This window comes from Pantherophis guttatus, chromosome 1, assembly GCF_059756535.1.
Source record: "Pantherophis guttatus breed Tessera chromosome 1, ASM5975653v1, whole genome shotgun sequence".
In the NCBI taxonomy this organism is placed as follows: Eukaryota; Metazoa; Chordata; class Lepidosauria; order Squamata; family Colubridae; genus Pantherophis; species Pantherophis guttatus.
Window position 1 is genome coordinate 151,140,350 of NC_142063.1, and position 27,699 is coordinate 151,168,048.

A 27,699-nucleotide genomic window follows, 5' to 3' on the forward strand; every position below is an offset into this window, starting at 1 on the left:
ATTGTGGTTGTAAGTCGAGGATTACCTGTAAATCATAGTACTACTTATAACATTCTTGGTGCCCAGCAGATTTTTCTGCTCTGAGTGTTCACTTTTTTTCGTTGTTAAGATTCTTTTTTTAAAAAAGGAATGAGTGGCATGATGCTAAGCAAAGCGTCATCCTTTGAGATCTGAGCATCAATATGTCCATTGATATTCTAAAAAATTAGCGGTGGGCTGCTGGAGTCTACTGTTTTCTTTGAAAGTATGCACCTATCTAGAAAAAAGAATCCAACAACAGCAAAGTCAATTTTGGAGCAATAACAGAGAGTAACTTGTGACGAATAGAGTTGTATTCTAGTAAAAGCTCAGCCACACTCAGCATGTTTGCAAGAGCCATTTTGTGAAACCATCCATAACAAACTCACAAAATTTGAAAGGTTTTCATTAGTCAAAAAGGCAGTCAATCCCTGCTTTGTTCTACTACATCCTTTAAAGGCTGGACAGAGTTCAGGAAATTAAAATAGGGATAATGGAACCTGTTATAAAGGCCCTGCTTATTTCCCCAATGCCTCTCCATCTTCCATCGGGAACAATTACAGTTCTTGTCCACACTTTTTCTAAATGATTCTCCTTAGTTTTGAGTTACAAATCACATCAAAACCTTTTTGAGGAGTATGAACGCCTGCATACGCATTAATCTTTGTCCACAATTAAGTTCAAGAGAATGTAGATTGGTTTAAAGTCATATACAAATTCAGGCAGAACCAATGCAATTATTCCTTTCATTTTAAGTATTAGAGAATCCAGAATTCTATCATTGTCCTACAGAAACTCTAAAGAAAATTTGACATCCTTGCTCTTATTTAATGAGCAGGACTGGTAGAAGTTCATTTACATTGCTGCGGGGACAATATGCAAATGTTAACAATTCCAGAGGAATCCTTGAAATATCTGTCAAGTCAGAGATGTCCTCTGAGCATCTTTGAATGTGCTTTTCAGGATTCTCATGTAAATTCAAAAAGTGGTGAAATACATATCTATTTCCTAGTCTGTGTGGAACTATCAAGCAATTAGTCCCACATGAATTGGGAGCACATTTGCCAAATATTGTATGCTTAGCAAATATTTCAGTTCAGTGCTATTGATGCTGCTATGTTTCTCACATAATGGTTTTGAATCCAACAGACACTTCAGTAAATAGGAGAGAAAAGCAGAAAATTCATCTGTTGTTTCCTTATCCATATCCTGGGTTTCCCCCTGACCTCCTGAAACAGATTTGGTGCGCTCTTTCAGAATGGTTTTTTGTAAAAAGAGAAATTAAAGGAAGTTTGTTACCTCCTGCCCTCTTTTAATGTGAAAACTCATTTTCTCCCTCTCTCTCTCTCCCATTAAATTAAAATACTATCTTATTCCCACAAAACCATTTTGATTCTTTTCTTTTTCTTTTTCATGATTGTATAATCTGATAGTTTTTGATCAGTCAGTATGTTGCATGTCTCAGAGACTACTTTCTGAGAACCAAATTAATAAGCTAGTTACTTCTTCACATCTCAAAGATTATCCTTAATAAACGCAGTAGGCTCACAGTTGAAATTAATTATAAATCAGATCTATCGTGAAAGAGAACTAGCATGCTTTAAAAGAAATATACTCTTCTTTCCTATGATTCTTTATTAGATATTCATAACTTTAATGTCCCTAATTTTATGTTTCTGTTTATTTTTTATCATGGTGTTTTTGTATCTGTACCAGGGAACAATAATAAAAATACGTAATTTTGTGCTCTAGAAGTAAACATGTATACAGTTACAAGTACAGTTTGTTACCACAAGAATATGTGTGATCATATAAATACAGTAGTTCATTCTCATTTTAATGGAGGCTCCTTGGTAGGATCAAGTTGTACTTTTAAAAGGAGAAAATAATTAATAGTGCTTTCCAAAAAGAAAAACAAGCATTTGACCATACGAACTTTCCTTATAAAGAGTCACTCCGTGCTAATCTGCTCAGTTTGTTTGCTTGTGAACTATTTAGTTTTTAAATGGAAGTGCTAAGTTTCTGCTTACCAAATATATATTCCTTATTATAGGAGGAGGAGGAGGAGGAAAGGAAGAGGAAGAAGAGGGTGGGGGTGGAGGAGGAGACCAGGACCAGATTGAAATGTTACACTCTGGGTGGTTTCTACTAAATGTTCCACTCAAACACCCCTTTCTCTAAGAGCCTGTCTTTTATTCCATTAGTAAATCAACATTCTGCTGGGGAAACCATGCCCTAATTTGACTACTCTTGGCTCCCTTAGGATTTTTTTCTAAAGGGTTTTGTTTTTTTGTGTGCTTCTGTAAACCACAAATGGACAGAACAGAAAGGGGGAGAGAGAAAAAAACCTCCTCACTCTGAAAATTGAATGGGTTTAAATACAATTTGCTATTCATATCCTTGCCTATTCTTAAATGTGAATGTTAGCAGAAGATTGTACAGCAAGGAAAATGTAGCTCATCAATCAAAGACATCAAGGCAAAGTCAGACTTTTACTAAGCAAATAAACTTCCAGTTTTGACAATATGAAATCTCTTGTGTGGACAATGTGAATTTTTTTTAAAAAAAAATCATCTTGAATTTACATTCAAATTACTTATCCTAACTAGAGAAAGCAAACAAGTATAGGTTTTGTCTCATTATTTAAAAAACAGTAGTAAAAATTAATGACTACCCTGTTTCCCCCAAAATAAGACATCCCCTGATAATAAGCCCAATCGGGCTTTTGAGCACATGGCAATAAGGCCAAGCGCTTATTTCAGGGTTCAAAAAATATAAGACAGGGTCTTATTTTCATGGAAACATGGTAATAGAATGCCATTTGGCAAGAGCAATATAAAATAGATTAATGTTTTCAAGCTCATACATGTTCTGTTAGTGTCTGCCTATCTCACGTGATCAGGTAGAGTGGGCGTGCTCCAGGTCCTATCACTGAAGAAGTGTAATCTTGCACAACCCAAGAAACATGGTGCCTGCCTTCTGGAATGATATTCCCCCAGAAATTTGTGAAGTTCCTATCCTGATGACATTCAGGATATTATTAAAGACCTAGCTACTCTCCCAGGATCTGGGGCAGAGGGAAGGTTGAGCTCCTTTGGGATCAATTTTCTTATCTTACAATAGTGTGTGTGTTTCTAATTTAAGCTGGCTAGAGTTGTTGGGATTCAGATAACCTATATAGTAAGCAAATAAATAAATAAAATCCAGAAGCTTGCACACACAAAAAATACATCTGTAGCAACTTTTACAGTATTTTCTAACTATAGCAAAAAGAAAAAAAAATCATTTCTCCTCATTTAATCAAAGTTCTATTAGTGGTTGCTATTTTCAATTTATGTTCCTCCTTTTCTGATACAATGATGAATCAATAAGCGTATTCAGTCTTTGAAAGGGCTTTACAACAGATTAATCCACAGTACCAAATTATTTTTCATGTACTGTAGATTGTTTTTCTATTGATACATGGAGCAGAGCAAAAGAGATACAAATAGGATGAAAACAAGAGGATGTTTAGTATTCATAAGACTCCATTCTATGCCGCTTTGTGAATATTGCTAAACCTGGTACTATTTTTTAAAATAACATTTGATTATCTTGAACTGGTATCATCAACTCATTCTTGGTACAGTAAATAATTTTTCCACAGGAGTCTCCCAAGCTCCTGGGTTGTGATTGGATATCTGCTACTAAATAAAGAGATAAAACAAAATAGATGCAACGTCTGTAATACTTTGGATTGTAGAGGAGATGGCTTAAGTTGCAGTTTGGTTATCACAATTTATTGGTATATTTGGTAAGCACTTGTTCACACATACAGACAGAAGCCTCTGGTATTGAATTCCTGAAAGGGTGATGCATGTATAACCCATGAATGTGTTTTCTGTGATTTGAGATTTAGATGTTGCAGCAAAAGGTTCAAATCCTAGTTGCCTTCATAGCCAAATTTTTCATCCAAACTTTGTAGTTTTGTATAGTCATTCTACTGCAGGGCTGTCAAACTCGCGGGCCGGATGCATCATGTGCTGGCCACGCCCACACCCAGTTTAGCAAAGGGGGGGAAAGGTCACAATATGTCACATGACGCCGCCGTGACGATGCGAGTTTGACATCCCTGTTCTACTGGTTCTTTTGATCCCATCTCTTCATCTTACAATTAGTCTTCCCACTTATACTTTTCTTTATCTTCCAATTTTTATAGTCCACTCTCTGCTCATATAACACATACCCAGAGCCTGTGAGTTTTCACTTGCTGATCATTGTTTCAAAGGGGCAGTCAGCAGCTGAAGACCTGCTGTTGTTTTATATTCAGAGCACCTTGCAAGATTAGCCAGTACCAATGATTTTCTAGTTCATTAATTTACTTCATTATTTTTTTGTTTTTGTTGTGCATTCCCTAGGTTGGCTTTTAACATTACAAAAGGTTTCAGAAATATAATGCATATTTTAGACACATGCCTCCAGCTGACTTAATTTTCATACCTGTAATTTGGGAAATGATAATATTTTTTTGCCTTTTAGGAAGAGGGGGAAAAAAGATGTGAATATCAAATATTCTCTGGAGCAAGCCCTTGAATTCCCTTTGGCTGATTCTGCCTTTTTTTTTTTTTTTTTTTTTTTTTTGCAATTTTTGGTTTTCTAAATAGTTTCTCTAAGGGAGGTAAAATTGAACAAAGAGATCTTAGAAAACTTATGAATAATAATAAAAAACAAATAGCTGCATTATTAAGACCACACATATTGCATAGGAATGACCTTGGGAGACAGAAGGAAAAATTACAGACTAGTTAGTGTCACATAAGAGTTTGCAGAAACAATGGAGGCATGGCAAACAGCTCAAAGGAGACCCTCCCTAATTTCCTGGACTGTAAAGGGGAATGGGGAGAGATGTACATTCAGATTTGCAATTTTCGATTAATGTAACCTTACAATAAACATAGAACTAGCACTCTGGGCATGCTTCTTATCTGAAATCTTTCACAAGGCTAACAATACCTTCCAAAAACAAAAGACAATCTTACACAATCATTCTAGTTGACAACCAAGATGATTAGGGGACTGGAGGCTAAAACATATAAAGAATGGTTGCTGGAATTGAGTATATCTAGTTTAATGAAAAAAAGGACTAGGGAAGTCATGATAGCAGTATTCCAATATCTCAGAGATTGCCACAAAGAAGAGGGAATCAAGCTATTCTCCAAAGCACCTGAGGGCAGGACAAGAAGCAATGGATGGAAACTAATCAAGGAAAGAAGCTACTTACAGAAGAATTAAGGAGAAATGTCCTGATAGTGAGAACAATCAAGCAACAAGCAACAGTGAGAACAATCAACAACCAACCAGCTTGCCTTCAGAGGTTTTGGGTGCTCCATCACTGGAGGCTTTTAAGAAGAGACTGGACAACTATTTGTCTAAAATAGTATAAGCCTTCCTGCCTGAGCAGAGGATTGGACTAGAAGACCTCTAAGGTCCCTTCCAACTCTTCTATAGTTAAATCTGTTAGCTATTTCTTAAAGACAAACACTCTTCAATTATTCCTTCCCTGTAGATTCCAGCTTCTTGTCAATGTTGTCCTTTTTTTGGAGGTCAGAGGAGCAAAGTTGTTCCTCCAAATTTGTACCTGGTTCCTAACTTGGATTTAAAAAACAAACAAACCCTTTTTTGTCCCCAGAGGTTGGAGAACCCCCTTTGGCAGTGCTCAAGAAAGAATGCATATTGGATATGCCTGAGATGGCAGTCAGAGTTGGCCTAAGGGCATTTGGCAGGCAAGCTGCAGAAGGAGGGGGGTAGGGGTAATTTGCCCATTCACTGCAATTAACTTATTCTAATTATGCAGAAATGTGCTACAGAAAGTTTAACAAAGGCTTATTGATTTTGGAAGGAGGAAAAACAGCCTCCAATCATATATTTATCTGAATATTGATGCATGAACTGTAGCTACTAAACCATCTAATGCGAGGGAGGAACGAATCTATAAGATGCGTTTATTAGTTTATGCAAATAGGTTTCTTGTGTAATCACAGTATCCCTGCTGACTTTAAAATGTTTATAAGTACTGCTTCAAAGGACAGAGAGCAAGAAATAAGCTGACAGTGTGAAAATAGCATATGAACTAAAAATGAGACAAGGGAGTAGGGGAAATGAATATATGAAGAAAGAAAGAAAGAAAACATAATTTAAACAAAATAATTGGAAATATCCTCTATAAAGGTGAATACGTTCAATTTTGTGTCTTTTTTTTTTCTTATTTACAATCCAGGCTGGTACATAGTGTTTAGATGGATGTATTGTTTTAATTCCCTAAAACAGAAATTTATTTATTGAGTTATTCAAATTCCCCTCCCACCCTAGTTGGGGCATCAAGATCACACCCAAGATTTTGTGTAGATTCTTACCTCCTAATATACCCAATATATTCCAACAAAATCAAATCAGCCTTGACTTCTGATAACCTACTCAGGAAGAAGGGATCCATTCTTGGGCAAAAAAGTGAGGAAAAAAAATATTGTCAGAGCTATCTGCATTCTGAAGTATATGCCCCCAAAATCTGGTTTAACCAGATTAAAACTGGTTAATCAAAGATCATTGCTATTATTCTAGTTAGAATATTCATCTCAATATTTACAATCTGCACAAGTATTGGGTCTACATTATTTAATATGGGGGAAAAAGACCCATGAAATCCCTGCTCCTTGGTTTTCAGAACAGCACCTGAAGAGCAAATAACATCCAATTTTAAAACTCCTAGCTTTCCTTACATGGAAATTTCTCCAACCCATATCCTTGACTGCGTGGTTGAGTATTCCATGGTATATGTGCAATGCAGCATTGTGCACAGTGATATGGAATCACAGCCATGCCAATCTATTATACTGCCATTGGAAGAAAATTATGGTTTGTTTCAAGCTGGGTTCCAATGAATATAGGACAGGGCTGTCAAACTCGCGGCCCGCAGGCCGGCTGCATCACGCACTGGCCACACCCACGCCCGATTTAGTGAAGGAAAAAATCCCAAGAGGTCACGTGACGTCACTGTGACGTGAATTTGACACTCCTGATATAGGACAACTGCTTGTTGTGTAGGAAGGGTTTATTTGACAGCAAAACAGACATCTTAGCAATCAAAGCTGGCTTTACATTAAACCTTGATTATATTTATAGGTAGGTCTGTTCTTTGTTTTAGGAAGTGTGTGAATAAGATCCACCTTGGGGAGTAGGCTGAATCTGGTGGGGACGAAATGCAGTTTCTCACCTTATGGAGTATGATAATCTTTGAGCCTTTGTGTGTCCAGATGTTGACCTTCAGTGATGAATTTAAATGTTGGGAGAATCCTATTGTATGTGTGGACCCAAGGGGATCCTTAGTTTTAATTGAGTTGACAGTATTTGCCAATTTCCTTAATGGAAGATGGGCTTAGTATGTTTCAGCCTAATTGTCAAAATAAGGGAAAAGCTTAAGTGGGGTTTTATTTTATTGTCTGAGATTCACTAACAGATGGTCAGGTGGCATATAAACTGAATTTAGACTAAATAATCTCCAATCCAATCCTATACCAGCTCAGAAGAAAATTGCTAAATTCAGTAATTATGCGTAGAGTTTTAATTTATTACCTGGATTTAAAAAGACAAATATCTGTTTTATTAAAAGCTAAATTAGCAAAACCAATAAATCAAACAAAACATACCACCTGCCTTCTACAATCTTCCATTTGTTCATTTATTTTCTCTATAGGAGATAAAAGTTACCAATGTTTTTAACAAAATCGACATGAAGAGAAAACTGTAAAGCTAATCCAGATTAGTAGTCTCATAAAAAGAAAATCGTTTTTAATGTAAAAACTCCAGTAAAAGAAAATATTTGCAGCTCAAGGTCAAACTGTGGAGTTTTGGTGCTCTCTGCTTGGTTGTTTGCTTGCATTATACTTATATGTTACTAACTAGATAATGTCATAAGTGCAAGTGAGTGTTGAGTTTTCTTCCTGTCTGTATACTATAGCAGGGGTATCAAAGTCATGGCCCACGAGCCGGATGCATTATGCATAGGCCACACCCTCACCCGGTTTAGCAAAGGGGAAAAAAGTCGCAATACATCACGTGATGATGCCATGACAACACAAGTTTGACATCCCTGTACTATAGCTTATACCTTGAAGTTTTTGTGGATGGTATGTACCCTGCAGTTTTGATGTGAGGTGGGTTCATTCTTGGTGGTTCTTGATAAGAATATTGTTTTCTGCCTAATAATTTGTCTAATGTTGATCCATTCTTATCTGAATTGACTCCTGGAGGGAATTTGATCTAGTCTTTTTGTTTCCTTATTAGATGTTCCTTTTGAGCCATGTGTAAATGTAGTTTATCTCTATGTTTCAGTTGATGGCTGATTTGTCTGAATGCCAAACTTCTAGGAATTGTCTAGCATTTTTGGATTTGGTTTGGTCTAAAGAGCCAGTTCTTAATGGTTAAGGCATTAGCTTAGGAGTTTTCTCTGACTGCTGGCTGAGGTTTGTGGGGTGCTCTCTGCTAGTCTTCTATCTTTCTATCCTATACAGGGCTGTTACAGTCCATACATTACATAACGACTCCTGTTTTTATTTCTAGTGCTATTGGGCTTTTAGTTTGCCTAGAATCTTTTGGAGAGCTTCACTTGGTTTGTGTGGTGCAGTGATACTGTGTGGTTGTAATAGTCTTTTGGTTGTTTCTGAAATGTTTTTTCATGTATAGTGTGTTACTCTTTCCATAGGTTGTACTGATTGCAGTTTTTGTGGCCAGGCATTTTTTGATGAAGTTTTATCAGTATCCATTTTGTTAGAAGATGTTGCATAGGTGGTCTTTTTCGTATTTCTGGTATTCCAGGTTACTGCAGTGTGGTTGTATTGTCTAAAAAATGTTCTTACACAGATCTTCTGATAGGTTTGGCTTTCTAATGTGCTGCGATTTCCTCTACTAAGAAGGTTATCAAGGATGGATAGTATGGATGGATGGATAGTATGGTCTTGCTTTCACCACCATATGTAAATAATATAAAATAGCATAATGTCAAAGTAATGGGAGAACAACACTAAGGAATGAAGCATTTGAAGAAGAGTCATTCATATAGATTCAGTTAAAAGAGACCATACTTCTCTATCAATCAAGAGTAGCTTAAGATGTTACTGCCATGTTGGATACTAGGAAGGCCATAGATTTAGTCTACATTAATTTATGAACTGTGTCATTAGGATGTAACAGCTAAAAAAGAAACAAATCAAAATACCTATTAGGTAGAGTTTCTAATCTAGACTGTAAAAATCTGAATAATCAATAAATGGCACCAAATGCAGTTGTATATATCCTTTTGCTGCCACCTAATGGTAATTTGAACTTTTGTGACCTACTTCTGGTAGTCCTAAACTTGAAGTATTGTCTAATGACACCTGCTTAGATGCTTACCATTGGCACTATGTCATAATTTAAGGTGTGATGAGAGCAGAAGTATAGCTGCATTTGAAATATAGACTACAATGGTGTGAAAAATACAGCTCATTTCACACTTTGCCCAAATTCTTTGTATTCGTTCTTGGATCAAACTATGACTGACTGCAGCTACTAATTAATCTTGCATTTCAGGTATTGCTGTTCCCAGGAATAAACTTATTTTGAGAAGGAAAAGGTTGCTTGCTGTAGACACTGGTTATCCAGTCTCTTTATGAAGAGTGCCATGTTATATTTCTGCCCTGAAACACGAGTTTTGCAATTTTCTTTGCTGGATGATTCAATTCAGAAGCAGAAATTACGAGTCCCATGCTCTTAAGCATAGGCTTATACTTCTGAGCATATGTCTAGCTTAGTTTTTCCCATCTTTGATTAGATGGTAGTTTTCCTTTTTCAATGTTAACAGGTTTTGATTGCTTTTCTGCCACTTTCAGAACTCTCTGAATATTTCATAAGGCACCTTTCAAAAATATAAATAGTCTTTAATATGAGATGAAGGAAAGCTTCACCTTAATTATAAAATTAGGTACAGTATGCAAACAACACATACATTATTTTATTACCAAAAATTTAATTCTTCAGAGAAATGTTGACAGGTTGTTGGTCTATTATATGCAATGCTTTTACCTCAGTGTTTCCCTTTTAGGATCTTTGAAACTAAGAATTCTGAAGACTAAGGTCTAGTCATCCATACATTTTCCTCACTTAGAAGCTGTAACCTGGGGGATGAACCACACAAACATCACACTATTGCCACATCCTGTCATCACACAATTTCTGCTAAAAGTACATTTCTCAATGCATGTCTTATGTCTGCCCCCAAACTTCATCTCAGAGAATCTAATCATTTATTAGTAGAGAAAGATTATTGTCAGGGTTCCAAGTAATACAACCATAGCAAACAGAGTTCTGAGGCAAGCAGCTTCTTCAAAGAATAAGTTTATTGGATATATCATATTGGCACAGATGGGTGAAAACCGACTCTAAAGGTTCCCACAGTTTTCACCTAATTAGAAGTAAAAGTTTTCCCTCCTTTCCGAAACAATCAGTCACATGGTCCAGTCAAGGTGCTGTCCAGTTGCTCAGAAACATCACTCCTTCTTTCTTCAGCCACCTGTAGGAATGTCCTTGCTTCTCAAGGGAAACTATTTTGTTTTGGCTACAAAACCCCAGCTATCACAATTTCCCCTCCCCCCATCCCTCAGAACCTCTGTGGCAACACTGAAGCCCCCAAGATGGCCTCAATCAGGCCAGCTTCAGAGTTGACAATTATGGCCTGTTATTAACACAGCTGCCTGCAATTTACTGCTGGTTCGAATCTCTCCAAGGCTCAAGGTTGACTCAGCCTTCCATCCTTTCTAAGGTAGGTTAAATGAGGACCCAGTTTGTGGGGGCAATAAGCTGACTTTGTATAAATATACAAAAGTATGAAGGCTATTGCTTAACGCACTGTAAGCCGCCCTGAGTCTCCGGAGAAGGGCGGCATATAAATCAAATTAAAAAAAAAAAAAAAAAAAAATGGCCTGTGTCTGTCTGGGTGGACAGACCTTTCAATTACAGGTAGTCTTTGACTTACAACAGTTCATTTAGTGACCATTTGAAGTTACAACAGCATGAAAATAGTGACATGACCATTTTTCACACTTAGGACTGTGGCAGCATCCCCATGGTCATATGATTTATATTAAGATGCTTGACAACTGACTCACATTCATGATGGTCGCAGTGTCCTAGGGTTAAGAGGTGGCCTTTTGCAACCTTCTGACAAGCAAAATCAATGGGGAAGCCAGATTCACTTAACGGTCATGTTACTAATTTAACAACTGCAGTGATTCAGTTAAAAAATGCTGCAAGAAGAGTTGTAAAATGGGGCAAAACTCACTTAACAAATTTCTCACTTAGCAACATAAATATTGGGCTCAATTGTAGTTGTTAGTCAAGGACTACCTGTATTTTGTTCCTCTATATACCCCACTCTCAGAATTAGAGTGAACAGTTTAAAAAGTTGGACCTCTGGTAATTAACTGCCCATGGAATAGAGTTGGAGAAGTATCTTTGATTAGTCAGAAGTCAGAAAATCATCACCATATCTTGAATCAAAAATTAACTCTTTTTCATACAAACACAGAATTTCCTTTTATATTTTTAACAGAGTTCTATTAGAAGACGGCTAGAAGAACATACCAAATTATAATGTTTTTTTGTCCAATATTTTTAAGTATTCTCTTCTTTCATCCAGCTATTCAGCATGCATATATATTCAAACAGATGAATTTAAAATTATCCAAAGACTTCACAATCTTTGGTGATTAATATTAATATTTTTATTGAAATTCCCTGCTTCAGAAATTAAAGCTTTGTAAGCCAGATGCTCTCATCTTTTATTCTTTCTTGCTGATAATCAGCATTCTTCTGTCACTACTATCATCCCTTTTCAAAAAGGATATGCTTACGCATCCAATACTCAATCCTTCATTTCTCATGTTGAAGAATGAATATGTGCCAGGGCTGCACCAGAAAGTTGTAGGTAGCTGTGAATATGCCTGACAATGTGTTCTCAATGGCATAACTCTCATTTATATGAGCATAGCAAAATGTTCTCTGATGACAGAGACAATCAACAAATAGAATAGAATCTTGGAGGAGGGCGCGGGAGAATGGACAAATAAACAACTAAAAAGCATCACGTCAACTACAAGTGTATCATTTGGATTAAAATAGTAATATCAAATAATAGAAATACTACTACTATAACAAAAAACTAATGGCTTTTTCGTTCAATTCATCTCTTTATGAGCTGCCATAAATCAGTGGTTTATCAGGTGGGTATTGCACAAAATGTTGACAAAGGGAAGAAACAGAATTCAGTAAAAATATGTTGTTATAGCCACAATAAAGTGAAGAACACCATAAAAGAAAACAAGAACAGCAGACTATTGTAGTACAATAGAAGAAGCATTAACTGTAGTACTTTATTCTGCCTTTTAGAAGGCAACTCACAATGTGTTTATAATCAAGATCACGTGAGGTACTGATATCACTCTATAAACGCTTAGTAAGACCACACCTGAAATACTGCATCCAGTTTTGGTCAACACACTATAAAAAAGATGTTGAGACTCTAGAAAAAGTGCAGAGAAGAGCAACCAAGATGATTAGGGGACTGGAAGCTAAAACATACGATGAACAGTTGCAAGTACTCGGCATGGCTAGTCTAGTGAAGAGAAGGATCAGGGGAGACATGATAGTAGTGTTCCAATATTTGAGGGGCTGCCACAGAGAGGAGGAAGGTCAAACTATTTTCCAAAGCACCCGAAGGCCAGACAAGGAATAATGGATGGAAACTGATCAAGGAGAGATTCAACCTAGAAATAAGGAGAAATTTTCTGACAGTGGAAACAATTCACCAATGGAACAACTTGCCTTCAGAAGTTGTGGGAGCTTCATCACTGGAAGCTTTCAAGAAGAGAGTGGACTGCCATTTGTCAGAAATGGTGTAGGGTCTCCTGCTTGAGAGGGAGGTTGGACTAGATGACCTACAAGGTCCCTTCCAACTGTGTTAATTTGTTAATGAAGGAAGTTCCACTGGAATGGGGATTAAAGTAAAGATAAAGATAAAGATCTTCCCTGTCCAATGATGTCTGACTCTAGGGGGCGGTGCTCATCTCCATTTCCTAGCTGATGGAGTTGTATGAAGACGCTTCTGTGGTCATGTTGAGGCTTTACGTTGAGGCGCTTGGAACGCAACTACTTTCCCACCAAAGTATATTTCCCACCTATTTATCCTGCAAGCATTGGCATGCTCTCAAACTGCTATGGCCTTACATTGATGTCTGTCTGTATTAGATAAATATATCAGTGGTGCAGCCCTGAAGTAAGAATTTCAGTTTACCACATAGCCTTTGCTATACAGGCTTAGCTGAAACCTAATCCCAATTGAATATATATTGAAGTGAGCAACTGGACCCCAACTTCTTCTTGTTTTTCTCTTTGCTCTGGTGAAAATTGGGGCTACGGTTTCTTTTCCTCTTGGCAGGATATGCACAAAAAACAATAGCATAAACCATAGAATAGGTTTGACTTCATCAACAAGCAAGGAAAAAAAGTCCCCAAGATTCTTTTTTTAAGAATGAGGAGGAAAAAAAATCACCCATCACCAAAGGTTGCCTACCCTGTACAAAACATTAAAAAAAGTCTTGCTGTTAAGCATTGTATGACTTCTTATATTTTTTTTGATGGCTCCTCTATATCTCTTTCCATTTTTCCTTGGCTTTTGAGCCATTTTGACCAGGTCAACCAGTAGAAGCATGAAATAGAATAGATAGTGTAGAATTTTTTTTATTGGCCAAGTGTGATTGGACACACAAGGAATTTATCTTGGTGCATATGCTCTCAGTGTACATAAAAGAAAAGATACATTCATCAAGAATCGTAAGGTACAACACTTAATTATAGTCATAGGGTACAAATAAGCAATCAGGAAACAATATCAATATAAATCGTAAGGATACAAGCAACAAAGTTACAGTCATACAGTCATAAGTGGGAGGAGATGGGTGATGAGAACGATGAGAAGATTAATAGTAATGCAGACTTAGAAAATAGTTTGACAGTGTTGAGGGAATTATTTGTTTAGCAGAGTGATGGCGTTCGGGAAAAAACTGTTCTTGTGTCTAGTTGTTCTGGTGTGCAGTGCTCTATAGAGTCGTTTTGAGGGTTGAAACAATTTATGTCCAGGATGCAAGGGGTCTGTAAATATTTTCACAGCCCTCTTTTTGACTCATGCAGTATACAGGTTCTCAATGGAAGGCAGGATGGAAAGACTTTGTATATGAGATTTCCAGAGAGGAAGTCCGGGGAATAATATGTGGGAGATACATAGGAATCATATGATTGATTGCTGTGAAGAGCCCAGCTTATCTTTGACTTTTGTTTTCTTAGTCATTCACCCCTTTTCCTTTTTTTTTTTTAATGAAATTTTATTGAATAAAGAATATATTACAATTCAAACTTTACGGTTCGGCAACATGTAGTCATATTATATATTTACAAATGCGGTATCTAATCAATTATCTAAATATTATACAATTTGTCCAAAAATTCTTATAAAATTAATTATAGCTAAATTATGATACAATAATATATAGGATTGATTAGTAGTTGTACATTGTTCCTCATAAGTATTAACTTTTGCATTTATTTTGCAACCACCTATACCACAGATCCCAAATCGTGTAAAATTCTGAATCCTCCTTTCCGTTTAACACATACGTTAATCTGCACATTTCTGCACAGTCCAGTACCTTATTGACTATCTGTTCCTCAGTTGGACCTCTTTTCTCTTTCCAATATCTGGCATAGGAGAGTCTAGCGGCTGTGACAATATGAATAATTAGATATTTCTTATCCTTAACAAATGTTCGTTTTAGGACTCCCAGAAGATAAATTTCAGGCAAAAAGTTGATATCCTCATTTAATATTTCTTGGATCCATTTTTGTATTTTTTTCCAAAACTTCCTCGCTTCCGGACACGTCCACCACATGTGGTAGAAGGTACCTTGATCGTGGCCGCATTTCCAACACTTGGAGCTTGCATTTGGATATATCTTTGCAATTCTAGATGGTGCTAGGTGCCATCTATACAGCATCTTATACTGATTCTCCTTATAGCTTGTTGCTCTCGTCAGTTTAAGATTGCTGTTCCATATTTCTTCCCAATCATCTAGATTTATCTTTGAGTGGATATTTCTTCCCCAAGCAATCATTTGGTCTTTTAATATTTCTCCTTCTCTATCATATTCGAGCAGGTAGGAGTATAGTTTAGCTAATAGTTTATTCTCACTGCCTAGCCATACCTTATCAAAACTATTTGTCCCCGTCTCTATTCCCTTATCCTGTTTATCTTTACTATATCGGGATTTAATTTGTAAATAAGGCCACCAATCAATATGAATCCCTTGCTCTTTTAAAATCTCATTGGGTTTAAGGTTACCACTGTTATCTAAAATGTCTTGATAGGTGAACATATTCTCTCTACTTATTGTGTTTGGATGAATCATTGCCTCCATTGTAGAGATCCATTTTGGGATTTTTGAATAATGTTTATGCCTAATTTCTTTCCATGTCTTCATTAATGTATCTCTAATTTTGTGTCGGTGGAAACATATCACTGCCCCCTTTCCTTTATCCCAGAGATAGGCATGCCAACCTCTCAATAGGTCGTGCCCTTCCAGTTGTAAAATTCTTTTGTCTCTTAATGAGGCCCACTCTCGTAGCCATACTAAGTTGGCTGCTTTATGGTATAGCTCCCAAACTGGGAGGCCGAATCCGCCTTTATTCCTTTTTTCCTGCAATGACCGTAATGCAATTCTCGTTTTTTTCCCTCCCCAAATAAATTTCCTTACTATCCCATTTAGATCCGAAAAATATTTTTTATCAATACTAACAGGAGTGGTTTGAAACAAGTATATTAATTTGGGGAGAATACTCATCTTAATGGTGGCTATTCTACCAAGAAACGATATTTGCAACTTCCCCCAACGTTCCAAATCTTGCTTGATCTTTGTCAATAAGGGTATATAATTATCCTCCTTTAAAGTTGAGCATCTAGCAGTAATCCAAATCCCTAAATATTTTATCTTCTTAACTATTTGGATGCCCAAATTTTCTACTAATATTTCCTGTTCTCTTATTGGGATATTTTTTGTTAACATTTTAGTTTTTGTCATATTTAATTTGAATCCAGATAGTTTCCCATACTCGTCTAATTCTTTCAATACTTTTGGCCCGGTTGTTGACAGGTCCTCCATAATCAGCGCTACATCATCGGCAAAAGCTTGAATCTTAAAAGTTTCATTCTTAATTTCCAATCCACGTATCTCGTTATTTTGCCTAATTTTCCTTAGCAATACCTCCAGAGCTAATATAAATAAGAGTGGAGAGAGTGGGCAGCCTTGTCTTACCCCTTTACCAATCCAGAAACTTTTGGTCATATCTCCATTCAGTATAATCTTTGCACTCTGCTTATCATAGATTGTTTTTATCGCATTCTCAAAGTATCCCCCCAAAATTTGATTTGCTGGCTTATAAATCCCCAATTTAGATTGTCAAAGGCCTTCTGAGCGTCAAGGAAGACCAAGGCCAGCTGTTTCTCAAAGTGTGTTTCATAATACTCCAGCACATCCATCACCACTCTCATTTTAGTTCTAATCTGTCTGCCGGGGAGGAACCCGTTTTGGTCAGGGTGGATCCAATTATTTAGTACTATCTTCATCCTACCTGCTAAAATTCCCATAAATATTTTATAGTCCGTATTAAGTAAGGAGATCGGCCTACTCTGGTTTCTCTTCAGATCGTATAAATCTTTCGCCTTTTTTTACATTCACCCCTTTTCCATTTCATTTTGCTAAGCATTGAAATACAAAGGAAAAAAAATAAACAATTAAAAACAACCTATATCTTTGTCAGGGCATGGATATGCAACATCTGTGGAAGCTCTTCCTACTTGCTAGGCTTAATTTAAAGATGAGTATCTTATTATTGTCATTAGAATAGAATTATTTACTTGTTCGGGAAAAAGCCTGTTGGAAAGGCTCCTTCCTTGCTACTTGGGCCTCATCACACACCTTGATTTTTCCTTCTAGTTGTAAATTGGAGCAGTGTGCATCTGTCTTCCTGAAACCCGGTCACCTTTCTTCAAGATGATAAAAGCCTGCTGGTCCACAGTGGGCATTCTTCTCTTCTTGTAAATTAGACTCTCTCTTTGATGGTTTGTCCTTCCCCTCCAAGCTAACCGAAATAAAGAGCAAGCAAGCAGGGGCCTTTATCAAAGTAAACATCCCTCTATTCATATCTCTTCCACATGCTGCCTTAGCTTTGGAAAGAACCAGGGAGAAAGAGAGAGAAATCTTCGGCAAACTAAATTGCTGCTTTTTAATGAAGTTTACACATTTTGAGGCAAATTATGAGTTGCTTTCATTTAAAATGCCTGACGCGTTAATAGAAGGTGGCATGCTCTAAGGAAAAGCAGAGCAGGCTTCAAATTTACATCAGGGCATGAATAATTACAGCATTCCACAAACTGTTAATGTAGCTTTCTGTGTGGGAGGTCTGGCTGTCTGTGTGGTAGACATTTTTAATGGTAGGTAGGAATGGCGGGCCCACGGGGGAGGGCCTTCTCTGTGGCTGCCCTAGCTCTCTGGAACCAGTTACCTCCTGAGGTCCAGACCATCCCCACCCTATTGGCCTTCCGTAAAGCGGTGAAGACTTGGCTTTTCCAGCAGGCCTGGGGCCGTTGATCTCACTCTTGTGATCTGGCGAGATCCGGCCATGAATGGCGTGAATGAGTTTTTAATGTTTTTAATATATTTAATTTTTAAATGTTTTTTATAATGATTTTTTAAAAATGTATTGTGAGCCAACTTGAGTCTTCGGAGAGGGGCGGCATATAAATTGAATTAATTAAATTAAATTAAATTAAATTAATGACCTTGGTACATGGGAAAGAGCCACGGCCAGTCAGTGAAGCCACGGGACCTGTCAGTGAAGAGACAGCTTAGCCCACAGAAGTAATGGGCAAATATCGCAGAAAGGACTCTGTCTAATTTCTTGGCCTGTAAAAGCAAGGCTTGGGGATAGAGATGTACTTTCAGACTTTCAAGTAAGAGGTTGTTGAGCTTGCTTGTTTTCTTGCAGATGTCTGTGGAGATTTTCAGTCACCCAGGTCATGGTTGTCCCAAAGGTGCTTTTTCAAGAAGCAACTGGACTTTCTTGTTTTTCTTTGAAGACATTTCGCTTCTCATCCAAAAAACTTCTTCAGCTCTGTCCAGTCATGTCAAACCAGGAAGTCCAGTTGCCTCTTGAAAAAGCAACCTTTGGGATTTTCTTGCAGATGTTTCATTATTCAAACTAGGTGCTAATCTAGCACTGATGATGTTACCTAGTTTGGGTAATGAAACATCTGCAAGAGAACAAGCAAACTCAGAGAGCACCAAGGACCCTCATGTCAGCCCTGAGCTAAAACATTCTCCTTTATTAGATTTTCAAATTTGTGTTAATGTAACTTTACAATAAAATAGAATTGCTATTCATTTGGTTGTGTTTCCAGTCCAGGCTACCTCACTAGGCTGAAATCAATATTGCAAGTCTCCCCTGTTGCTTTTACAGCCCATGAGATTAAGGAGAATCTCTTCTGAAACATTCATCATGTCCACTTTCCTGCAGTAAGCTGCCTCTTATCTGATGGTTTCCTTGCTGTGACTCTTCCCCCTGTCTCCCAAAGTCATTCTCACAAACCATTATAACGTCTCTGGTTTGTGATATATGTTGTAGAACTGCAGACCAAGGGGGAATTTCCTTCTGAGATCCAAAGACAAGAAAGCAATTTAAAAAATTTAGTCCCACCTCAAAAGTCACTTGTGAAGGTGGCAAATTGTAAGCTGCCTTTGACAAATTATAACCAGCCTTTCTCAGCCAAATATCATCCAGTTGTGTTGGTATTCCAACTGAATGCTCAGCTGGGAAATTCTAGAGGTTCTAGATGTGTCCTAGCACATCTATGGATTTGCCAGGTTTTTTTTTTTTAATTTGATTTATATGCCGCCCTTCTCCGGAGACTCAGGGTGGCTTACAATGCGTTAAGCAATAGCCTTCATACTTTTGTATATTTATACAAAGTCAGCTTATTGCCCCCACAAACTGGGTCCTCAATTTACCTACCTTAGAAAGGATGGAAGGCTGAGTCAACCTTGAGCCTGGTGAGATTCGAACCTACAGTAATTGCAGACACCTGGTGTTAATCACAATGCTATCAGTCTGCTGAGCCACCAGGCCCTTTTTGAAGGCTAGATGTTCTCCAAATTATGTCTGGTTGGTTTAGTTTGAATTCTAAACTCTCAATCATCCCTAACAATATCTATAAGTGAATTTGATCCCACAAACATGTCTTGTTTATGGATAGCCCTGCAAATAAGCAACATTATCATTCATGTTAATTTTTTTTTTTTACAAGTATGTTGGAAAAGTAATTTATTAGGACCTATTTTCAATGCATTGTGTTTAGCTTTGCAAATGTATATGCTAGTTCCCTCTGAACAGCTCATGAAATCTCAATATCTCTCCCCCCCTCCTCTCTCTTAAAGCACACAGGTTCAGCAGCATGCAACAAAACCCACTTTGATATTAAAGTTAGAAATGCTCAAGTATGGCAGACGTTGAAGAACTACTGGCATTATGGATGCGGCAAAGCCATGGCATGACATCCGAAATTTAAACAGAAGCAACTTGAGGATAGGTAAGTTATATACGTTTTTTTTTTAAATAGAAGCCTCATCGAATATGATCATGACCAAGTCTATCACCATGTGGTCCCTTCCGTGTGGCTCACCAACTGTCCATGACAAGAGCTTCACAACATAGATTGAAACGCATACTGCAGATGTCACCTCAACACATGGAGGATGAAGATTAATAACCCATTGAAAGAGCAATGGCCATAGCTCCACTCTCTCTTTCCAAGCTTTTAAATATAAACATCTAAAGGGAAATTGTTGAATAGGACTTCAAGTATGAAAATAATGTGCCTGTGCATATGCATGTATGTATTTGCAATATTGGTATGGCTGCCTATCCTAAGGAAACAACTCTGGCTGGCTCACACCAACGCTAAAACAAAACAGTACAAACAAAAACTTGGTGTCTCACAACCATATTTCTCAGATGCATGCAACAGACCCATGCCAGGCTCCCACCTCACCCTATCCCATTGCTAGTTGAAGTTTAAAATTTTGAAATTCTGGCAGTTTCAAGCCAGGACATCTGTAGGATGACAGGTTATAATAAGTCATTGTGGGCAATTATTATTATTATTATTATTATTATTATTATTATTATTATTATTATTATTATTATTTATTGGTTAATCTTTAGTGAGATTCACAGCCTTTGAGGCTGGTTAATAGCTCAGCAGCTCGAGTCCTAACCAAGGACCTAGGAACTGTTAAGGTATCGTCGGAGGATGTAAGCTGTTCCGAGTAAGGTGGTTTTTTGTAGAGTCAAAATGTTCAAGTCCGGCAAATTTAGAATTTCTAAATAGCGGGGTAGCCCTTTGGGTATTGCTCCAAGGGCTCCAATTACAATCGGGACAACACACGATTTCTTTTTCCACAGTCGCTCAACTTCTTCTTCTTCTTCTTCTTCTTCTTCTTCTTATTATTATTATTATTATTATTATTATTATTATTATTATTATTAGCTTTTCTGTCAACCACTTTGTCCTCATATGAGTTAAAAGAAACTGTGGACAGAGTTCTTAATTTAGAGCCAGGGGTGGGTTCTAAAAATTTTTACTACCGGTTCTGTGGGCGTGGCTTATTTTATGGGTGTGGCTTATTTTGTGGGCATGGCTTGATGGTCATGTGACAATTCTTTAGGATTTAGCAGAGGTACTGGTCTACCAGGTTTTTAACTGCTTGCAGAGTTGTACCAGTCTACCCATTTATTTTTGCAGGCACTGGTCTACTCATGTATTTTTGCGGGCACTGGTCTACCCATTTATTTTTGCAGGCATCAGTCTACTCATGTATTTTTGCAGGCACTGGTCTACCCATTTATTTTTGCACGGCACTGGTCTATTCATGTATTTTTGCAGGCACTGGTCACCAAACTGCCTTTTACCACTGATCAGCTGTAGGGCGGCCCTTTGAAGCCCCGCGGCAAGAGTTTAAACAGTTTTTTTCCTTATAGCCCATCAGCTGGGACTCAGGAGGCAGCAATAGATTGGGGGTGGGGCCAAATAAAAGGTAAGAATAACGCGGGGGGTGGGGGGGCGGAACCGGTTCGGTGACGTCATATCATCAGCGCTACCGGCTCGGCGGAACTGGGTGGAACCGGGAGGAACCCACCGCTGATTAGGGCCTTTCATAATGGTAGAAAAAGTTGGGATGTTACAGAGAATTCAACTCTGCAATTATTTATCTGAGCTGTACAGAGATGTCACTGCTTAGTTTCTCTTATCCTACACTACCTTATTATATGAGATGTATTTTATGCAGCTGTTAATTAATTTTAAGGGTTTTGAAAACAAGTGATAAGTATGGAAAAGCGCTCATGTGTTAATTATATTTAGGCTAGTTTGAGATTAAGGAATTTGAAAGGAGAGGTGGTAGTAACTTTGTGATGTGTATTTTCCACAGATTTACATGGAATTTACCCTCTTATAAGAGCATGTAAAATTGCTTGTAAGCACTTGTAGAGAACATAAATCCTTGGTTTGATGTGATGAAAAAGAAATACTTTATTATTCCCTTGATTCTGGCATCATAAATGAAAGAAATATTGCAGAGACTGTTGTCATCTCAGTGAGGGAACAAAGGCATGTTGTTGTCAGAAAGGCTTTATACTCTCTATATATTTTTCATGCAGTGTCTTTCTATTTATTTAATTCAGTTTAGGCACCGCCCAACTCCAGCTAACTCTGGGCACCTGTATTAGAAAAATATTATTTTGCTGAAAAAACGAAAAACCTTCCTTTATTCTTAGAACATAGAATAATAGGGTTGGGAGGCATCTTGGAGGTCTTCTAGTCCAACCTCCTGCTCAAGCAAGAGATCCTATACTATTCCAGACAAATGGCTGTCTAGTCTCTTCTTGAAAACCTCAAGTGATGGAGCATGGAGGACCTTCTCTGCATCTGATATAAACACATGCACAGAGCGTCCGTGATGACGTCTGGGCGGGTGGGTGGAGCCTCCCGCCACCGCCACCACTACTGGTTCGCCCGAAATGGGGCAAACTGGTAGAAACCCACCACTGGTTGCATGGCAACTTTGAGTTTTGTATTAAGGGGCCTGAGAAAAAATGAAGTGTACTAAAAGAGTTAGACAAATTGATTTTTCTTTCTACTTCACCAGATGCTAAGATCTCAGGACTGTAGGACTGTAGAACTGTGAATAGTTCACCTATTCACACCTTCTGCTCAGAATTCTGAATCAGGATTCTATTAGCAAGCTGTAGAATATAAACCTAACAAATTTAGATAAATTATTAGAGGTAGCTTTCCAAAATTCCTTGAAATAGCAATTGGTCCTATCATGTGTAGCATGATATTATTTATTTTTTCCAGGAATACATCAAGAATGAAAAAAAAAGTTAATATATAATGGTGAGTTGAACAATGATAAAGTTATAATTTTTGATAGCACTGTATTGAGAAGCTGTGGAAAACAGATGCAGGATCTTGGGATTTAATGTATTACTTTAAAGACGTAGTACCTGAAAGACAATGTAATCCTATTAGAACTATCTGAACAAGAAGAAAATTTTAGCTACTTTATTTTGGAGCCTTTCAGACAAATCAAGTGTAATCAGAGCTTTAAAAAAACTTAAAAAATCCAAAGCTGGCTCTTTGACAACTACAACACAACTGTGCCTCAGATTTTCTAAGTAATCTCCAAAAATGTTAATCCAATAATCTCCAAAAGAGATTCTCCATATGCACAGCTGTAGCAAATATCTACATATACTGGTTAGAATTAGCATTAACAAAAACATTTATAGAATGGATTAAGGGAAAAAATTCTTAAATTATTTCAAAATTAGGACAAGAGAGAAGGATTTATATTAAAAAATGAAGGGGGAAAAAGCTGATTGTACCCCTTCAAAAGGTCAGGTTAATCCACTATCAAAATATTGTATATCTGATTAAACTTTGCACATAGCTGCTAAGTAAGGCTATTGCATGGGGATGGCTTCCACCATGGATTCTAGTGTATATTTATGTCAATTTTTATATCTTCCCCACATCTATCAATAGTTCACCATTAGACCGCATTTTACTCTTGCTTTGCAACTACATTTATTAGTTTCATTGCTACATCTATGTATGAGGAAGGATTTTTTTCTTTAAAAAAAATCTTAAATTGTGAGATCATTATTCCAGCTAGTTCAGTATTATTCATAGCACCAAGACTGGGTAACTCAGATTGTTCCTGGGTTACCACTCTCAGCATTCCTCACTGTTAACAATTAAACAGAACAGAACAATTAAAACTCGGACCACACGTTTTCTGAATAGTTTTTATCCCAGAGCTATAATTGCACTCAACAATGAACTGAAGGGCCACCATCAGTGAGCTGTTGGACAGTATTACTTGGTCTGTTGTGTGGATGCTTGGGTGGTTTAGGGGTGGGGAATTTGTGGTGGGTGGGAATGTGTTTGGGGATTGTTATGTGCATTGGACCTGGTCTTCGGGTGTTAAGTGAATTGCGTTGTATGGGTATACTGTGTATACATGTACAATGACAATAAAGTTGTTTTATTATTATTATTATTATTATTATTATTATTATTATTATTATTATTATTATTATTATTATTATTATTATTATTCATACTAGTTGATGCTGCTGGAAAGTGTGATTAAGCAACACATGAATGTCTCAAATTAGCCACCCTATTCTATACTGATTGGCTTCTTTGGGACTTCAGATGTGGGTCATCTTTATTTTAGACCCAATTTAATCCTGCCATGAAGCAATTTAAAAGAATGAAGCAAAAATCATTTCTATGATGTGGATCGCATTGCCTATGAACCTAGATGCCCTATTTACACTTTTGCAACCCTTACAGCCCCCAAGACTGTATGGAGCCACAAAATGAGGCCCATGTTATTATTGAGATTTGAGTCTCTGCAGGGATTATTCTTTTAACATCCCTGATTCTTTCTTTCTTTCTTTTCTTTTTTTAATTTTTATTGAAAATTATTTAAAAAATACAGAAAAAAAAGTATAACAATATGGATAGAATTGCAGAGAGTAATATAATACATATAGAGTTTTAAAGTATCAATTTTTGCCTAGAGAAAGTACAAACCTCCATTAAGCCAACTCATCAAAAGAAAGAAAAGTTTATCCAGGAGAAAGAATTCTCAACTGTCATGCAATGCTCCTATAAATATTTACCCACATTCACATTAAGGTTAATATTTTCATTCTTCTTAAGATTTCTTTTTTTGCAGCCAAGCATACCATCTGTCCCAGCTCCTATATAACCCCGATTCTTGTCTATCTCGCAAAAGTCCAGTAAACTTGTCTGGACTTCTGCTTGTCTGCTTCTGCACAGTCCATGAACTTTGCAATTAACGTAGCCTCCGATGGGATATTTTTGGATTTCCATTCTTGCGCGAACGAGATCCTGGCTGCAATGATGATGTGGAGAGCGAGATACCAATTAGATTTGTTCAAGTTCTCTGGTTTCATGCCTAGTAAAAACGTTTCCGGGTTCAAATCTATTCTACATCCTATGATTTCGATTCTTGGGATTTGGAAAAGATAGTTTAAGGAGCAAAAGGGGTGCCTTAAGTCTCTGCAGGGATTATTCTTTTAACATCCCTGATTCTTTCTTTTTTTTAAGGGTCCTGATGTCATGGATCCGAGTAATGAACCCAATCGAATCAGGACTCTGAGGCTTTAGTCAGGCTCCAAAGACCTTTTATTGAGTACATCATATCGGCACATAGAAAGGTGAAGCTAGCTCTAAGTAATTCCTGTTGAATAGTGGGTGAGGACAGAGGACACAAGACACATCCGGCAGTGCAACAGCTTTATTCAGCTCCAGTAACAACAATGGCAATGTGAGCTACGGCAGCCCTTTTTTAACCGGACCTGTCCGCGGCTTCAGCCACTGACGCGCGCTTGATTTTCCCGCTCTAGCTACTGGCTCCTGATTAGTCCCTGTGCCAATCTATTCAATACTTAACAATTCCCATGCTTTAGGGTAGTTTAAAAGAATAGAAATTTCCCACAACCCTCAGATGTCTTAGGTCACATTAACCAATCAGTCCGGCAGCAGCTTTCCTCTCCGTCACAGCAGATGTTTGTTGCCATGACCTTGGCTGGCCAATGTTTTGTCTAGCAGTTTAAGGCACCACATTCCAATACTTTCTGACTCCCCTCCTACCCCACAAGAGTGGTAACTGAGAAATGAAACAAAAGTAAGCATGGCTGAAGTCGTTCCTAGGGTTGATGCCTGATCTAATTCACTTGGGGAATTATGGCTTGCTATGCAAACCCCAGTGTTCTCTCAAGCTTAGGGAATATCCCTGCTGCAGTATATCTTCAGCTATGTTCTATCATTTATGTCTATCCTAATCCAGAGAAGACTATGTAGGACAGCTTTCTCCTGCACTGAAAAATCTCATGGCGGTCTCTCCATTAGCAATTACCATGTTTCACTCTGAGCCAAATGTGAGTCTGTTAGGTTCAGCTTGTAGCGTACTCCTAACCTGTTGGTCAGGCAATATATCTGTTTCTTTAAGAAACGACTGAGCCACGTAATCAGGGTTTGCTGAACCCTGTAATTAGGCTACAGTGCATAAAGAAGCAGCGCAGAGAAGCGTTCTTTGTTCCTGATTGTTCCTGATTGTTCCTGAATGATCCTGTTGCTTCCTGCGTCTTTCTGATGATTGTTATATGGTACTGTATACCAAGAGTTACTAAAGTCTGTTTGCTTTGGTAAGGGAAGATAATTACTGGACTGATATTACTGTTTATGACCTTGGACTGTTTTACCTGCACCGAGACTGCTTATTATCTTGTATATAAAGTATTTTTCTCACACGAGCTGCACGTTTATCTCCTTCCCTGTGTGTTTCTGCTCTGCTCGTTGCACAAGCAACAAATACTTTTTACACACACCCTAACAGAGTCATTCACTGATGGCAGTGATGAAATCCAATTTTTTTTACTACCAGTTCTGTGGACATGGCTTGGTGGGCGTGGTGTGGCTTGGTGGGCATGGCAGGGAAGGATACTGCAAAATCTCCATTCCCTCCCCACTCCCGGGAAAGGATATTGAAAAATCTCCATTCCCACCCCACTCTGAGGCCAGCCAGAGATGGTATTTGCCGGCTCTCCAAACTGCTCAAAATTTCCACTATTGGTTCTCCGAACCACTCAAAATTTCCGCTACCAGTTCTTCAGAACCTGTCAGAACCTGCTGGATTTCACCCCTGATTGATGGGTCCCATGAATGTAAGTAATCCCTTAAAAAAAGGAATTCCCTAACTTGGTTCCTTCAGAAGGTTAGCAATTGTGAACATTGCTGGCATAATTTGCTCCCTTATGATGCATCTTTATGGAAGAGGCAAAAAGACATCAACTTTCCCCTTCCTGTTCTTGGCAGAATAAGAGAAGTGAGTTACATCTGTGGGGAGACTTGGAGGTATAACCAGTGGTGGGTTCCTCCTGGTTCGGTCCGGTTCGGCCGAGCCAGTAGCGGTGACGATATGACGTCACCGAACCGGTTCTCCCCCCCCACCCTCCCACCCCCCCACATTATTCTTATTTGGTCCCACCCCCAATCTATTGCTGCCTCCTGAGTCCCAGCTGATGCCTAGAGGGAAAAAAACTGTTTAAACTCTTGCCGCGGGGCTTCAAAGGGCCATCCTACAGCTGATCAGTGTTAAAAGCAAACAAATGAGTCGGGTCGTAAGTGCGAGGACTGGTTGTAAGTGCGAGGACCTTCCAGAAATGACTCTGATCAGCTAGCCACGCTCACCTAGTCACATGACATCCAAACCACACCCACAAAATAAGCCATGCCCACAGAACCAGTAGTAAAAAAATTTAGAACCTACCCCTGGGTATAACCCAGATGGATTTTATACACAAGGCAAAAACAGAGCCATTTTTATGGATTAACTGCCACAAGCTCACAATGGTGCATGTACCCAGGGGCAGGACACTAAAGAATGAAGCACGTGATGAATGCTGAAGGTCCTGCTAATTGCAGCAAAGCTCAGGGAGGAAAGTGGGTAATTTCTCTAGCCTCTGAACTCACCTAGCAACAGTGCAAATCCTGTGTCCCTGAACTGGCTGGACAGCGATATATGAAACTAAATTAAATAAGAGCTGAGCTGCTTCTGTGTCCAGATCAGACTTTATCATCGCCCCATTAGCCCACTTGGCCAGTTAAAGAAGAATTCCAATTTCTTCTAAAGTTCCTGAATTTTGCTATGTCTGGTTTCTCTGTATTTGCATTTCCATTATTATTTTTTTTAATGTATGGAAGAAAACGGATGTTTGACCGATCACATCAAGCACTTCTATGAAAGCTGCACAGTTAAAATGTCCATGTTTGTCTCTCAGTGTGTGTATATGCTTGTGAGCTTAATATGAAAGATTTCAAATGATATGGAAAATGACAATTGCTCTGAT

General features: G+C 38.0%; 1 protein-coding gene across 1 annotated transcript in view; it reads left to right on the forward strand.

Annotated features, from left to right (window-relative positions):
* B3GALT1 (beta-1,3-galactosyltransferase 1) overlaps positions 1-27,699 on the forward strand; it is a 378,721-nt gene that overhangs the window by 150,780 nt on the left and 200,242 nt on the right. The window contains exon 2 of the mRNA XM_034426789.3: positions 19,626-19,777. The gene's annotated coding sequence lies outside the window, so the exon portion shown is untranslated. The remainder of the gene's footprint in view (positions 1-19,625; positions 19,778-27,699) is intronic.